This window comes from Cherax quadricarinatus, chromosome 5 (assembly GCF_038502225.1).
Source record: "Cherax quadricarinatus isolate ZL_2023a chromosome 5, ASM3850222v1, whole genome shotgun sequence".
Lineage (NCBI taxonomy): Eukaryota > Metazoa > Arthropoda > Malacostraca > Decapoda > Parastacidae > Cherax > Cherax quadricarinatus.
This window is the reverse complement of record NC_091296.1, coordinates 77,432,376-77,448,561: the sequence shown is the minus strand read 5'-3', so window position 1 is coordinate 77,448,561 and position 16,186 is coordinate 77,432,376. Positions and strand designations below refer to the sequence as shown.

The 16,186-nt window shown below is 39.8% G+C and overlaps 1 protein-coding gene across 1 annotated transcript in view; it reads right to left on the bottom strand.

Annotated features, from left to right (window-relative positions):
* Positions 1 to 16,186, bottom strand: part of LOC128692942 (polyamine-transporting ATPase 13A3) — a 147,326-nt gene that overhangs the window by 55,581 nt on the left and 75,559 nt on the right. The window lies entirely within an intron of this gene.

The following is a 16,186-nucleotide window of genomic DNA, read 5'->3' as shown; positions in this document are numbered from 1 at the left end:
TTCGTGACCTAGCTTGTAACCTGATCTGCTCATATGCTGAATCAATTTTCCTCATTTAAATTAACTGAAATGCCATTAATCCATTCCAGCGGAATTCCTGCTCTCAAGAGGCAGGACAAAATAGTTCAATATACCACTAATATCAACTCTACGGCTTATTTATCTATCACAATTCATCTAATATGACATAATAAACAATATAAATAACATAGAAACCTGATACTGCATATCCTTTAGAATGAATAAAATATGTCATGTGACAAGTGGTGGCGGCCATTCCCGCTCCCACTCTGCAAACATCTTCCCATGCTTCCCCTTCTGAGGTTTTATTATAAGAGTTCGGCAAACATCTTCACATGCTTCCCCTTCTGAGGTTTTATTATAAGAGAAAACAGAAGTGTTTGTTTATTATAGTATTATTATTATAATTATTATTATAGTATTACAGCCTCTCCTCACTTAGTGACGTACTCGTTTACCGATGACTCAGACTTACGACGGGCTCGCTAACCAGTATGCATACCTAAATAATGTATATTAGAGATGATATCCTCTATCCTGTTTATTACAATATACAGTACACTACTCTATAAACATTTAAAAATATACTAAAATATTATAAATGGTGCAAGGGTGACATTAAAGCAATATCAAAGATGGCTGACATAAACCCACTACCATTACAGTATGCTCCTCATTTAGCGATGAATTTGTTTATCGACATGGTATTAGGAATGGAACTCTGTCATTAAGTGAGGAGAGGCTTTATATTATTATTATTATTATTATTATATGTATTATTATTATTATATGTATTATTATTATTATATGTACATTATATTATTACTATATTATTATTATTATAGTGGGGAAGCACTAAACCCATAGTATTATACAGCACCTGTGGGGGGGGAGGGGATGGAAGGTATTCAGGCTTAATTTAGGGACCTGGAGCACAGATACAATTCCATAGATCAATAGCCCCTCACCAGCATCAAGGACCCTCCCTTGAGGGGAAAGCTCGCAACCTGAATTTTGGCTCGTATCCAGGAGCAAACAATTGACCAAGCGACAGCTCGTATCCTGAAAAACTCGCATGGTGGGGCACTCGTAAGCACAGGTCCCACTGTACAGTACATTCATTAATTACCTTAAAATATCTGTAGTCTTAATTTAGGGCGAGAGGTGAGTAAATGAAGTAAAACGAATAAACGAGAGAGAATGAGTAAATGTGAGAGGAGAGAGAGATGCGGAGGATGTAAACAAACAGACGAATGCATCTGGTTATGGTTGATACACATTCATCTACACCTAACATCTCGTATTTATGTTAATTTATTCCACTGTGGGGTGTATTTATCAAATTTATATGTTAAGTAGCATGTTTATTACATAATTTTGAAAAAATATAGATGGATTAATGAAAACACTTACATTAACGTAATATACAACATTTAATGTGCCTCAGAGTGATTATTGTTGTGTATTATTATTATCATTACTAATATGGCATCCTCAAGAATAATAAGAAACTCTTAGTGATTTTAACGTGTACCTGCATGCCAGCACGGTATGTAAGTTTATTTAGGTAGAGGTACACACACACATACTCTCATTCACTCACTCACTCACTCGCTCGCTCGCTCGCTCGCTCGCTCACACACACACACACACTTCTGTCTCCTCTGTGAATACTTCTTTAAATCTCTTGTTGAGTTCCTCAGCAAGTGTGTGTGTGTGTACTCACTCATGACTTTCATTGACGCGAGTTGAACTCCAGGAACTTATTGCGAACCGAACGTCAGCTTGTCAGATCACTTTATGAGTTACGAATCTTGATCAAATGAATTCTTCCTATCAACTTCCGACATCTAACAGTTGCTGGAATCAACTGTTATCATATCGTTCTGAAGCTGCAAGAAACAACTTTGGTCCTTGGACCGACCTCTGAACGCTGGTATCTGGTGCCACGCTCATTTTCAATCATTTTGCTGTTTAACTGCATCTTTCTGATAATGTTACGGTATCACGCGTTGCTTCCTAACAACGCTCTGTGTTATCAGCTTTATAATCTTGCTGGCGGAACTGCTATCAAGTACACTATTTACAGTCAAATACGTCACCACTCTATATTTTATACTGCTGAAAGTTGAACAATGGTTTTGTGACTTTGCAGTTCATCCCTAGAAACTGCTGACAGCTGCTGTGATGAGATCGACACTGCTTTCAAATCTTCTACTCTTTAGAATAATCTTCTGACTTTGCGTATCAGTTTCATGAATATGGTGGTATTTAATATCTATCCTTTTTAGATGGACCATTTGTATCTTCCTTTCGAGTAATCTCTGCTCTTTTGATGGTGTTGAACCTTGTTAATGGAGCGCATAAATTTCTGGTTCTCTCTCAGTTATGGAGATGTTGTCGCTTTGCATTGCTCTTTGAGGTGCTCAAAGCTATCAGAAACCTCTTGCACTTCTTTGCTGGACATGCTGCTGTATCAGCACTTAAGTAGTGTACACCTCCATCTCTTTCACAGACTTGCTTTACATACTCTAACAAACACTTCTTAATCTTAATGATTCTCATAACCACATTCATTCTTGTATCTCTATCCTTTATTCTTTGCTTTGATTACTATTATATTTATTGACTCCATAGTGTGGCTGTAACTGTGGTCTGGAGAAATTAAACTCTACTTTACTATGTAGTTTTCTTATTATGGATTAATTCCTTTTCATCTGTGCTTTGCCCATTCAAACCTCTAGGCAACTCTCATGGCTTTGGTCATGTTCCTTTTATTCAAGTTCTGGCACCATAGTTTCCTACTTTAGGTGACTGTAAATTTCTGCAGCTTCTTTTCATTCGTCTGTGCCATAGTTCAACATCTCTCCTTTCTTGCATTTATTGCTACATATTATATATATTCACTTTGAAACTTTCTATAAAGTTCTATCTTTGAACTTCAGTTCAGTTTATCATTCAGTGATATCTTTCTTATAGTTTTAAACTATTATTCATAAACCTTTCTGCTTTATCCTTGTAACTCATGTATTAATGTACGTATGTGTGTGTGTGTGTGCATGTATGTATATATGTGTTTGTTGTGTGTGTACCATGTGTATATGTGTGCGCGCGTGTAGCGTACTACTAAGTTTGAGAAGTTTTGAGATAGTCAAATGTGACTACATTTGCTGAATATTTACAGGAGGCTGACCTTGACTCAGTGAAGTAGAACTTAGGGCTTTGTTCATTTCTCTGCTCATTCAAGTATTATTTACTTTATATGTAGAACTCAATAAATTAAAAGTGTTGAGACAGAGAATAAAATGGAGGTGGGGCTTTTCACCAAAGTGCTGTTTGTTTAGCAGGAAGAAGTGCAGAAAAGACTTTGAAGTGAATGAGCCTCAGCGCAATGGGGCGGATTAACATATATGATTGCAGAGGGGGTGTTTATAATACTATTTAACAATGTTCAGCGTCAAGCAGAGTTGGGCAGCGAACAACAAAATGTAAAGTGCAATCTTTAAGAAGAACGTGGGCATGAAGCACTGACAAGATGCGGTGTCGCAGCGCCGTATACAGTCATGGAGAAGTTGCCAGGAAGAATTGGTGGGCACTGAGAAAGAACAGTCTCATCAGCAGCAACAACATGTAGTTTCAGGCAGAAATCTTTCATAAACTTCTTGAGTTCCAACATAGTGACAGCAAGTAGAACAGAAATTGATTCCAGTTTGTTTTCTTGGAACTTTACAGAAAAGCGTTGACACAGTTCCTAAGAAGATTCAGTTACAAGCTTGGAGGATACTGCAGAGGACATTTTGAGGAAGAATTTTTACAATGATTCAGACCTTATCAGGAAAACAACATTTCAAGTCATAAAATCGTGAATCTCATCAAATGTTTGTAACAACAGAGATCTAAGAGATCGAATCTGGACTTCAAGTGCTTTGTTTCTATTGTTTGTGTGACAAACGGAAGGAACAAACTAAGTGTCTATTTGGGTGGCGTAGAAATTCAAATCGAAAATTAAACTAGATCTCAAAGACAAGTGAGCTTTAGGGATTTCCAGACAGAGCTTCACAGACTTTAAGTAGGAAACAGTGAAAACTACTGAGTTAAACACAAGTAGACTGTGAAGGTTAGGAAAGACAAAGACATGACTGGATCATTCAAGGGGCAAGAGACTAAACTACTCAGGGAAAAGTCTTAAATTGCATTCTCTTTTCCAAACTTTATCTACTGACTTATCAACAATATTACTGCACTTTGTGTTAACTAAACCTCAAGCTGCTTTGTTAACATCTTAACAAATAATTAAGGACCTACAGTATGTGCATTGAGCTTTATCTTGAATATAACAATTTGGGATTTTTAACAAGCCACGTCAAACTTGAAAGTACAAGTTTGCTTAGAAGATTAATTCAGACTGAAGTATCTGAGAGGACAAGAAATCATTTGGCAGCACTGGAGGACCAAGAAGTGAAAGCAAATAATGAAGCATAAACTCAAAGAGTGGCAGGATGGACAAAACAGGATGTTTGAAGATAGTTTGTAACAAGACTTTATTGAAGACAAGAGCTTTAAAGATTCTGATCAGGATATTAAAGAAATCTTTCTTCAACACAGAAATAAGTATCGATGAATAGTTTGGAGATGATGAAGTGAGTGGGTTCCTTTTGCATGACTTAACAGAGGTATAATAGCTACAGACAGGAAGCTGTTAATGGAAGCAGTGAGGAGCAGAGACAAGGTGTGGAGTTAATAAAAGTATTAGTCAGAGGGCAGAAGAGGGGTTGTTGAGGTGGTTTGGTCATTTAGAGAGAATGGATCAAAATAGAATGACATGGAAAGCATATAAATCTATAGGGGAAGGAAGGCGGGGTAGGGGTCGTCCTCGAAAGGGTTGGAGAGAGGGGGTAAAGGAGGTTTTGTGGGTAAGGGGCTTGGATTTCCAGCAAGCGTGCGTGAGCGTGTTAGATAGGAGTGAATGGAGACGAATGGTACTTGGGACCTGACGATCTGTTGGAGTGTGAGCAGGGTAATATTTAGTGAAGGGATTCAGGGAAACCGGTTATTTTCATATAGTCGGACTTGAGTCCTGGAAATGGGAAGTACAATGCCTGCACTTTAAAGGAGGGGTTTGGGATATTGGCAGTTTGGAGGGATATGTTGTGTATCTTTATATGTGTATGCTTCTAGACTGTTGTATTCTGAGCACCTCTGCAAAAACAGTGATAATGTGCGAGTGTGGTGAAAGTGTTGAATGATGATGAAAGTATTTTCTTTTTGGGGATTTTCTTTCTTTTTTGGGTCACCCTGTATATATATATACATATATATATATATACATATATATATATATATACATATATATATATACATATATATATATACATATATATATACATATATATATATACATATATATATATACATATATATATATATACATATATATACACATATATATATACATATATATACATTACATATATATATATATATATATATATATATATACATACATGTGTATATATACATGTATATATATATATATATATATATATATATATATATATATATATATATATATATATATATATATATATATATATATATACATACATGTATATACATATACATGTACATATATATATATATATATATATATATATATATATATATATATATATATATATATATATATATATATATATATATATATATATATATATATATATATATATATACAGTGCATTGAGGTATATGTGGAGGCAAAAAATGTTATCTATGGAGGCTTAGAAGGAAATGTATGAAAGTATAGTAGTACCAACACTCTTATATGGGCATGAAGCTTGGGTTGTAAATGCTGCAGCAAGGAGGTGGTTAGAGGCAGTGGAGATGTCCTGTCTAAGGGCAATGTGTGGTATAAATATTTAGCAGAAAACTCGGAGTGTGGAAATTAGGAGAAGGTGTGGAGTTAATAAAAGTATTAGTCAGAGGGCTGAAGAGGGTTTGTTGAGGTGGTTTGGTCATTTAGAGAGAATGGATTAAAGTAGAATGACATGGAGAGCGTATAAATCTGTACAGGAAGGAAGGCGGGGTAGGGGTCGTCCTCAAAAAGGTTGGAGGGAGGGGGTAAAGTAGGTGTTGTGGGCGAGGGGTTTGGACTTCCAGCAAGCGTGCGTGAGTGTGTTAGATAAGAGTGAATGGAAACAAATGGTATTTGGGACCTGACAAGCTGTTGGAGTGTGAGCAGGGTAATATTTAGTGAAAGGATTCAGGGAAACCGGTTATTTTATATAACCGGACTCGAGTCCTGGAAATGGGAAGTACAATGCCTGCACTCTAAAGGAGGGGTTTGGGATATTGGCAGTTTGGAGGGATATATTGTGTATTTTTATATGTATATACTTCTAAACTGTTGTATTCTGGGCACCTCTGCAAAAACAGTGATTATGTGTGAGTGAGGTGAAAGTGTTGAATGATGATGAAAGTATTTCCTTTTTGGGGATTTTCTTTCTTTTTGGGTCACCCTGCCTCGGTGGGAGACGGCCAACTTGTTGAAAAAAAATATATATATATATATATATATATACAGTGGAACCTTAAATATCGAACTGCTCCCAACTCAACCAATTATGTAAGTGTATTTTTGTAAGTGCTTTTATAAGTGTACATTTGAGGGTCTGAAATGAACTAATCTAATTTACATTATTCCCAATGGGAATAAATTCGTTCAGTAATGGCACTCGAACAGCCGTCTGGAACGAAGAAAGTTCGATATTTAAGGTTCCGCTGTATATATATATTTTCAACATGTTGGCCATCTCCCACTGAGGCAGGGTGACCCAAAAAAAGAAGAAATGTAAAGTTTTCTTCTTATAGTCGCTTCTTACAACACTCATGGCTTATGGAGTGTTGCGGCCCCTGCCAAACTAGCGGTTAAATAGTTAACCTGCCGGCCGGCAGTACCACTGGGTGCGTCATCAAACCCAATGTGGGGGCTGCTGAGCCGGCCTTAGAGCAGTAAGAGCCTGAGTGCCTCACGGTACACACCTAAGCAGTAGGTACCTGACCACCGAAGGGTACACGTCTACTGGCTTTAGTAACAGTATGTACCAGAGCGCCTCGCTGTACACACCTAAGCAGTAGGTACCTGACCACCGAAGGGTACACGTCTACTGGCTTTAGTAACAGTATGTACCAGAGCGCCTCGCTGTACACACCTAAGCAGTAGGTACCTGACCACCGAAGGGTACATGTCTACTGGCTTTAGTAACAGTATGTACCAGAGCGCCTCGCTGTACACACCTAAGCAGTAGGTACCTGACCACCGAAGGGTACACGTCTACTGGCTTTAGAAATATTATGTACCTGAGCGCCTCGCTGTACACACCTAAGCAGTAGGTACCTGACCACCGAAGGGTACACGTCTACTGGCTTCAACATTAAGTACCTGAACTCCTCAGGGTACACGTCTATGCAGTAGGTACCTGACCATCGAATCGTACCTATCTACTGGCGTTAGAAGAACCGCTCACCGCAGCTCACTGAGTCTGTTGGCCTCAGTTACTTGACGGCCGCATTCAGTGAGCTTGCAGCATGGTGTTCGGCTAGCGGTGTGTCAACCGGCTTTGGAGAGGATTTACTGGACTACCGGTGATGTCTGTGGACTCACCGTCTACGTTGATCAACTGTGGGCCGGAGTCGTCAGATGCTGTTTAGTGGGACATTACATGAAGAAAAGGTTGGAGTGTTACACTGAACTGGGCCAGGACCGTAGTGTGACACTTAGGAACGTATGATGGAGTGGAACACTGAGATATGCACAGGACCGTAGTGGAACACTGAGATGAAAAGGGTGTCGTGGGACACTGAAGATGGCCTGGTTGTAGTGTACACTGAACAGTGTCGTGTGACTGACTTCGTGTCGTGAGAGGCAGTTGATTGTAATTTATTATTATAAAAATGTTATTTATAATTTATTGTTTTAGCATAGAGATATATATATATAGTGACAGTAGTGTCAAGAGTTGTACCCTGTGTAGGGTTATTAATTATATTTTAGTAAAATGCTGATTATAATTTATTATAGTAACATGTACATATTATTATTATATCATAGTTCAAATACCTCTAGACCAAAGATAGTTGATTTTTATATATTAAAGATTAATTTATATTAATGTGTGTATTTATGTATCCCGAACTCTTTATTACAAAAGGAGTAAATCGTACCATCTTCTTTAAAAAATTACTTTTTTGTAATATATGGGGGCCTGTCCGGGAGGATAATGATTATCTAGAATGATTTCTGGACGATCATATCCGGGATGACGGTTCGGGATACATATTACATTGATCTTTGTGTGTCGGTCCTTTTGTGGTGGGGGTGTTGCGGCCCCTGCCAAACTAGCGGTTAAATAGTTAACCTGCCGGCCGGCAGTACCACTGGGTGCGTCATCAAACCCAATGTGGGGGCTGCTGAGCCGGCCTTAGAGCAGTAAGAGCCTGAGTGCCTCACGGTACACACCTAAGCAGTAGGTACCTGACCACCGAAGGGTACACGTCTACTGGCTTTAGTAACAGTATGTACCAGAGCGCCTCGCTGTACACACCTAAGCAGTAGGTACCTGACCACCGAAGGGTACACGTCTACTGGCTTTAGTAACAGTATGTACCAGAGCGCCTCGCTGTACACACCTAAGCAGTAGGTACCTGACCACCGAAGGGTACACGTCTACTGGCTTTAGTAACAGTATGTACCAGAGCGCCTCGCTGTACACACCTAAGCAGTAGGTACCTGACCACCGAAGGGTACACGTCTACTGGCTTTAGAAATATTATGTACCTGAGCGCCTCGCTGTACACACCTAAGCAGTAGGTACCTGACCACCGAAGGGTACACGTCTACTGGCTTCAACATTAAGTACCTGAACTCCTCAGGGTACACGTCTATGCAGTAGGTACCTGACCACCGAATCGTACCTATCTACTGGCGTTAGAAGAACCGCTCACCGCAGCTCACTGAGTCTGTTGGCCTCAGTTACTTGACGGCCGCATTCAGTGAGCTTGCAGCATGGTGTTCGGCTAGCGGTGTGTCAACCGCCTTTGGAGAGGATTTACTGGACTACCGGTGATGTCTGTGGACTCACCGTCTACGTTGATCAACTGTGGGCCGGAGTCGTCAGATGCTGTTTAGTGGGACATTACATGAAGAAAAGGTTGGAGTGTTACACTGAACTGGGCCAGGACCGTAGTGTGACACTTAGGAACGTATGATGGAGTGGAACACTGAGATATGCACAGGACCGTAGTGGAACACTGAGATGAAAAGGGTGTCGTGGGACACTGAAGATGGCCTGGTTGTAGTGTACACTGAACAGTGTCGTGTGACTGACTTCGTGTCGTGAGAGGCAGTTGATTGTAATTTATTATTATAAAAATGTTATTTATAATTTATTGTTTTAGCATAGAGATATATATATATAGTGACAGTAGTGTCAAGAGTTGTACCCTGTGTAGGGTTATTAATTATATTTTAGTAAAATGCTGATTATAATTTATTATAGTAACATGTACATATTATTATTATATCATAGTTCAAATACCTCTAGACCAAAGATAGTTGATTTTTATATATTAAAGATTAATTTATATTAATGTGTGTATTTATGTATCCCGAACTCTTTATTACAAAAGGAGTAAATCGTACCATCTTCTTTAAAAAATTACTTTTTTGTAATATGGAGGAAGGATTCTTCTCCACTTCCTCATGGAGTATTTATTTATTTCAGTTTAGTTTTTAGGTCAACCTGTCTCGGTGGGATACAGCCAGTGTTGAAAAAGTTATTTAATTATTTACACACATACACACACATGCATGTACATGCATACATACATGCACACACATATGCACATTATAATTATTGAACTTCATATTGTTTTCTGTGGCCCACTGGAAAACTTGGTTTATATCTACTTGGAGATTTACAGTGTCCTTAATGGGTGACACACTCATGCAAATTCTAGTATCATCTGCAAAGGAAAACACTGTGCTATGAGTTACATCTTTGACTATATCAGATATGAAGCCTACTTTGTTCTGGAAAATAATCTCCCTCTCTCCTACATACCCTAACCTGATCCTCACTATAATCATAAAAACTCTTCACTGCTTTAAGTAACCTACCACCTATTCTATACACTTGCAACATCTGCATATACATGGAAAAGGTGGTAAGTTATTTAGTCAGGCTAAGACACTACTCAGTGCCAACAACAACATAACAGCGTTCAATAATAATGTCAGATCATTAAACAAACACTATGATGACCTCCAAGCACAACTTAATTCTCTAAATGCCAGTATGTCTATCATTACTCTCAGTGAAACATGGCTGAAACATGATGTTTCAAACATCTATGCCATACCTGGATACACGGCCATACACAATAGTAGGCCAGACCAATTAGGATGTGGCACAGCTATATACTACTCTGATGAACTTAAATGTATAAAATCTACTTGCACAAGGGATGAATATGGTGAATATACATTGCTAAATTTAAATCAAAAGAAAGTACCTCACTCCAATATTTACTCATTTAGTGAAAAACTAAGAAACATGATAACCGATGTAGAGATAAATAAACACCACCTGATACTTACAGGGAACTTCAAAATAACCCTCATCCATGACCATGACCCACAAGTAACTGAATTCACAAACACTATGAGCAGTTGCTTACTTCTGCCAACTTTAACAAAACCTAAAAAAGCTGTCTCACAACAGAATGATTAACTTAACGAAACCAGAAGAACCTCTCCTCCAGCCAACAGATAATGCCATCAAACTTAATGTCTTTTTCTCGACTGTAGGAACAAAGCTAGCAAGCAAAATCCCAAACACAAACGTTCAGCCAAAAGACTACCTCAATGGTAACTACCCAAATACTCTATTTCGAGCCCCAACAAACCCTACTGTAATCTCGCTTATCACTAAAACACTAAAGAACAAGACAGGAGTCCTAAACACCTTATCATTACTCATGTATAAAATAGCTTCTCATGTGTTGTCACCAATTATTGCTACTCTCTTTAGCAAATCCATTGAATCTTCCACCTTTCCATCCATACTCAAGACAGCAAGGGTCACCCCGATCCTCAAAGGAGGTGATCCAGTGGAACTGAACAACTGCCTGTATCAAATCTTCCCCTACTATCTAAAATCTTTGAAAAATTAATTCACAAACAAGTCTACTCCTACCTAGTATCCCACAGCATACTCAACCCCTGTCAGTTTAGATTTAGACCAAAAAAAAAGTACTAATGACGCAGTTATACATATACTTGAACTAATATATTCGGCACTCGAAAAAATGAAATTCCCCTGGGACTTTTCATAGACCTATGAAAAGCATTTGATACAGCTGACCATGACCTATTGCATGTAAAACTCGAACATTACAGGGTCAAAGGACACTCTTGATTACCTAAAATCTTATCTTAGAAATAGAAACTAGTATGTATACACAAATTGGGGCTAACTCCACTACAAAACCTGTTCTTGTTGGAGTACCACAGGGTAGTGTCCTTAGCCCACTTCTCTTTCTCATTTACATCAATGATCTCCCAAATGCATCAAAGCTCCCTAAACCCATTTTATTTGCAGATGACACTACATATGTCTTCTCTCACCCAAACCCAACCATACTAACAGACACTGTAAATGATGAACTTCTAAAAATATCCACCTGGATGACTACCAACAAACTTACTTTCAATATAGACAAAACCTACTTCATGCTATTTGGATACAGAGCTTGAAATGTACAGCTAAACATATTGATAAATGGTTCACCCACTTCAAGACACACAGAGGGCAAATTTCTAGATCTCCACCTTGACTGCAGATTCAAATTCCAAACCCATATACAGCAAATATCCAGGAAAATCTCCAAAACAGTAGACATCCTATCAAAATATGGTACCACTCTTTCATTTACCCTTACTTCACCTATGGTATTTGTGCATGGGGCTCAACCACAGCAAATCACCTTAAACCTTCAATAACCCAACATATAGCTGCAGTGCAATTGAGTACTAACTCCTGCACTAAACAGCATACTCCACCTCTTTTCAGAAGTCTTAATTTGCTTAATATACAAAACATCCACACTATACTCAAACATAAACCCTGCTCTCAGACTCCTCCTTGATAACTATAAAAGAACACACAGCCATAATACAAGACACAAATCACTCTTTGATATCCCACATGTCCATCTCTCCCTATGCAAAAATACTATGCACGTAAAGAGCCCGAAGATCTGGAATTCATTGCCAGAACACACTACAGGAAATTACCTCATCACCCAAAATTAACCAGACAAACACTTTACTTAATACCTACCAGTTACTGAAGTTCCTAATTAATTTAAGACTGCCCAACTATTTGATAATCTACTTTGAACTTGAAATTGTTCCAATTTCATTATTTCATATTGCTGATGATTGCTCAACCATTTACTCATTACTTCAAACTTATAAGTGTTTCAATCTCAGTGTTTTCAAATGTACTGTTCTTCATATTGTAAATGTTTTAACTTGTTCTAAATTGTAATACTGTACTTTTTATAAACTGTATCAAAACTGTAATTATTCTATACTGAACTGCTCTACTAGACTTATTACAGCCATACAGCATTACCTAATAGAATTATTTTGTACTCATTGTAACTCATCTAATAACCATTTGAACTGTTATTGCCTTATTCATCTTTTGTTAATTTTAAGTTTGCCCAAAATGCTCTGCATATAAAGGGGCTTTTGGCATGCACACCCAACTATTATATTCCTTTGTACAACAATGTATCATGTTAAATTAAACATTATTATTATGATTATTATACAGAATGGATGATATATTATAGAAACAGAGATGATTCTGATTGGTTTCAAGAAGGAAAATAACTTGAAATTGAGCTCAAAGTAGAGGAAATGTTTGATTTTTGTCGATACTAAACAGTAAACAAATCACGTCATTCGTCCAATTCATTTCCAACTGACGCGTCTAATATGTCTTCACAAATGTGCAGATATTATTTATACAATCACAGCCTCTCTTCACTTAAGTGACGTACTTGTTTGCTGACTGCTCAGACTTACAATGGGCTCTTTGACCAGTATGCATACCTAAATAGAGTGGAACCTCAGTTTTCGTTTGCCCTGGTTTTCATCGAAGTTGGTTTTCGATGACTTTCTTGTCAAAATATTGTCCCAGTTTTCGTTCAACACCTCAGTTTTCGTCCGCCATACCGTACAAGTCCGTCTGCCCGCACCAACACAAAGCATCCCACGCACGCATTCTGAGTCAGTCTGGCTTCGTTTCTCATCTAGTGAACATTACCCTGAGCATTCATACGAAACATTTCGTAATAATCCATTGTTTTTTGTGCTTGTTTATTGAGTGCGACTGCTAAATAAGCCACCATGGAGCCAAAGAAAGTTACGAGTGCCACCCCTTTGATAAAGAAGGTGAGAAACACGAGAGAATTCATTGGTGGTAGTGATGGTGGTAGAGGGTGGTAATGATGGTGGTAGTGATGGTGGTAAAGGGTGGTAGTGATGGTGGTAGAGGGTGGTAGTGGTTGTGATGGTGGTAGTGATTGTGGTAGAGGGTGGTAGTGATGGTGGCAGTGACTGTGGTAGAGGGTGGTAGTAATGGTGGTAGAGGGTGGTAATGATGGTGGTAGAGGGTGGTAGTGATGGTGGTAGAGGGTAGTAGTGGTTGTGATGGTGGTAGAGGGTGGTAGTGGTGGTAGTAGAGGGTGGAAGTGATGGTGGTAGAGGGTGGTAGTGATGGTGGTAGAGGGTGGTAATGATGGTGGTAGAGGGTGGCAGTGGTTGTGATGGTAGTAGTGATTGTGGTAGAGGGTGGTAGTGATGGTGGTAGAGGGCAGCAGTGATGGTGGTAGAGGGTGGTAATGATGTTGGTAGAGGGTGGTAGTGATGGTGGTAGAGGGTGGTAGTGATGGTGGTAGAGGGTGGTAGTGATGGTGGTAGAGGGTGGTAGTGATTGTGGTAGAGGGTGTTAGTGGTTGTGGTAGAGGGTGGTAGTGATTGTGGTAGAGGGTGGTAGTGATGGTGGTAGAGGGTGGTAGTGATGGTGGTAGAGGGTGGTAGTGATTGTGGTAGAGGGTGGTAGTGATGGTGGTAGAGGGTGGTAGTGATGGTGGTAGTGATGGTGGTAGAGGGTGGTAGTGATGGTGGTAGAGGGTGGTAGTGATTGTGGTAGAGGGTGGTAGTGATGGTGGTAGAGGGTGGTAGTGATGGTGGTAGAGGGTGGTAGTGATGGTGGTAGAGGGTGGTAGTGATGGTGGTAGAGGGTGGTAGTGATGGTGGTAGAGGGTGGTAGTGATTGTGGTAGAGGGTGGTAGTGATGGTGGAAGAGGGTGGTAATGGTGGTGGTAGAGGGTGGTAGTGATGGTGGTAGAGGGTGGTAGTGATGGTGGTAGAGGGTGGTAGTGATGGTGGTAGAGGGTGGTAGTGATGGTGGTAGAGGGTGGTAGTGATTGTGGTAGAGGGTGGTAGTGATTGTGGTAGAGGGTGGTAGTGATGGTGGAAGAGGGTGGTAATGATGGTGGTAGAGGGTGGTAGTGATGGTGGAAGAGGGTGGTAGTGATGGTGGTAGAGGGTGGTAGTGATGATGGAAGAGGGTGGTAGTGATTGTGGTAGAGGGTAGTAGTGATTGTGGTAGAGGGTGGTAGTGATGGTGGAAGAGGGTGGTAATGGTGGTGGTAGAGGGTGGTAGTGATGGTGGTAGAGGGTGGTAGTGATGGTGGTAGAGGGTGGTAGTGATGGTGGTAGAGGGTGGTAGTGATGGTGGTAGAGGGTGGTAGTGATGGTGGTAGAGGGTGGTAGTGATGGTGGTAGAGGGTGGTAGTGATGGTGGTAGAGGGTGGTAGTGATGGTGGTAGAGGGTGGTAGTGATGGTGGTAGAGGGTGGTAGTGATGGTGGTAGAGGGTGGTAGTGATGGTGGTAGAGGGTGGTAGTGATGGTGGTAGAGGGTGGTAGTGATGGTGGTAGAGGGTGGTAGTGATGGTGGTAGAGGGTGGTAGTGATGGTGGTAGAGGGTGGTAGTGATGGTGGTAGAGGGTGGTAGTGATGGTGGTAGAGGGTGGTAGTGATGGTGGTAGAGGGTGGTAGTGATGGTGGTAGAGGGTGGTAGTGATGGTGGTAGTGATGGTGGTAGAGGGTGGTAGTGATGGTGGTAGAGGGTGGTAGTGATGGTGGTAGAGGGTGGTAGTGATGGTGGTAGAGGGTGGTAGTGATGGTGGTAGAGGGTGGTAGTGATGGTGGTAGAGGGTGGTAGTGATGGTGGTAGAGGGTGGTAGTGATGGTGGTAGAGGGTGGTAGTGATGGTGGTAGAGGGTGGTAGTGATGGTGGTAGTGATGGTGGTAGAGGGTGGTAGTGATGGTGGTAGAGGGTGGTAGTGATGGTGGTAGAGGGTGGTAGTGATGGTGGTAGAGGGTGGTAGTGATGGTGGTAGAGGGTGGTAGTGATGGTGGTAGAGGGTGGTAGTGATGGTGGTAGAGGGTGGTAGTGATGGTGGTAGAGGGTGGTAGTGATGGTGGTAGAGGGTGGTAGTGATGGTGGTAGTGATGGTGGTAGAGGGTGGTAGTGATGGTGGTAGAGATAACCTCTCCTTCCTTTCCCCTCCTCACTGTCTTCCATACGCCATCAAGAGTCTTCAACAAAGATAAAAGTGGCTTAAATGTTCATTTATCCATTAAAATTAGTGCTTTATATTTATTTCCCATCATTTTCTATATGTAAAACTATAGTTATTCTCTATAAAATGTATTTTTTGTTAATATTTTTGGGTGTGTGGCATGGATTAATTGGATTTACATTATTTCTTATGGGAAATATTGCTTCAGGTTTAGTCAAATTCAGTTTTCGTCAGACTCTCTGGAATGAATTAAAGATGAAAACCAATTTATTACAATATACAGTACACTACTGTATAAACATTTAAAAATATACTAAAAATGTTATAAATGGTGCAAAGGTGACACTAAAACAATATCAAAGATGGCTGACAAACCCACTACCATTATAGTATGCTCCTTGCTTAGCAACAAATTTGTTTACTGATGTGATCTTAGGAATGGAA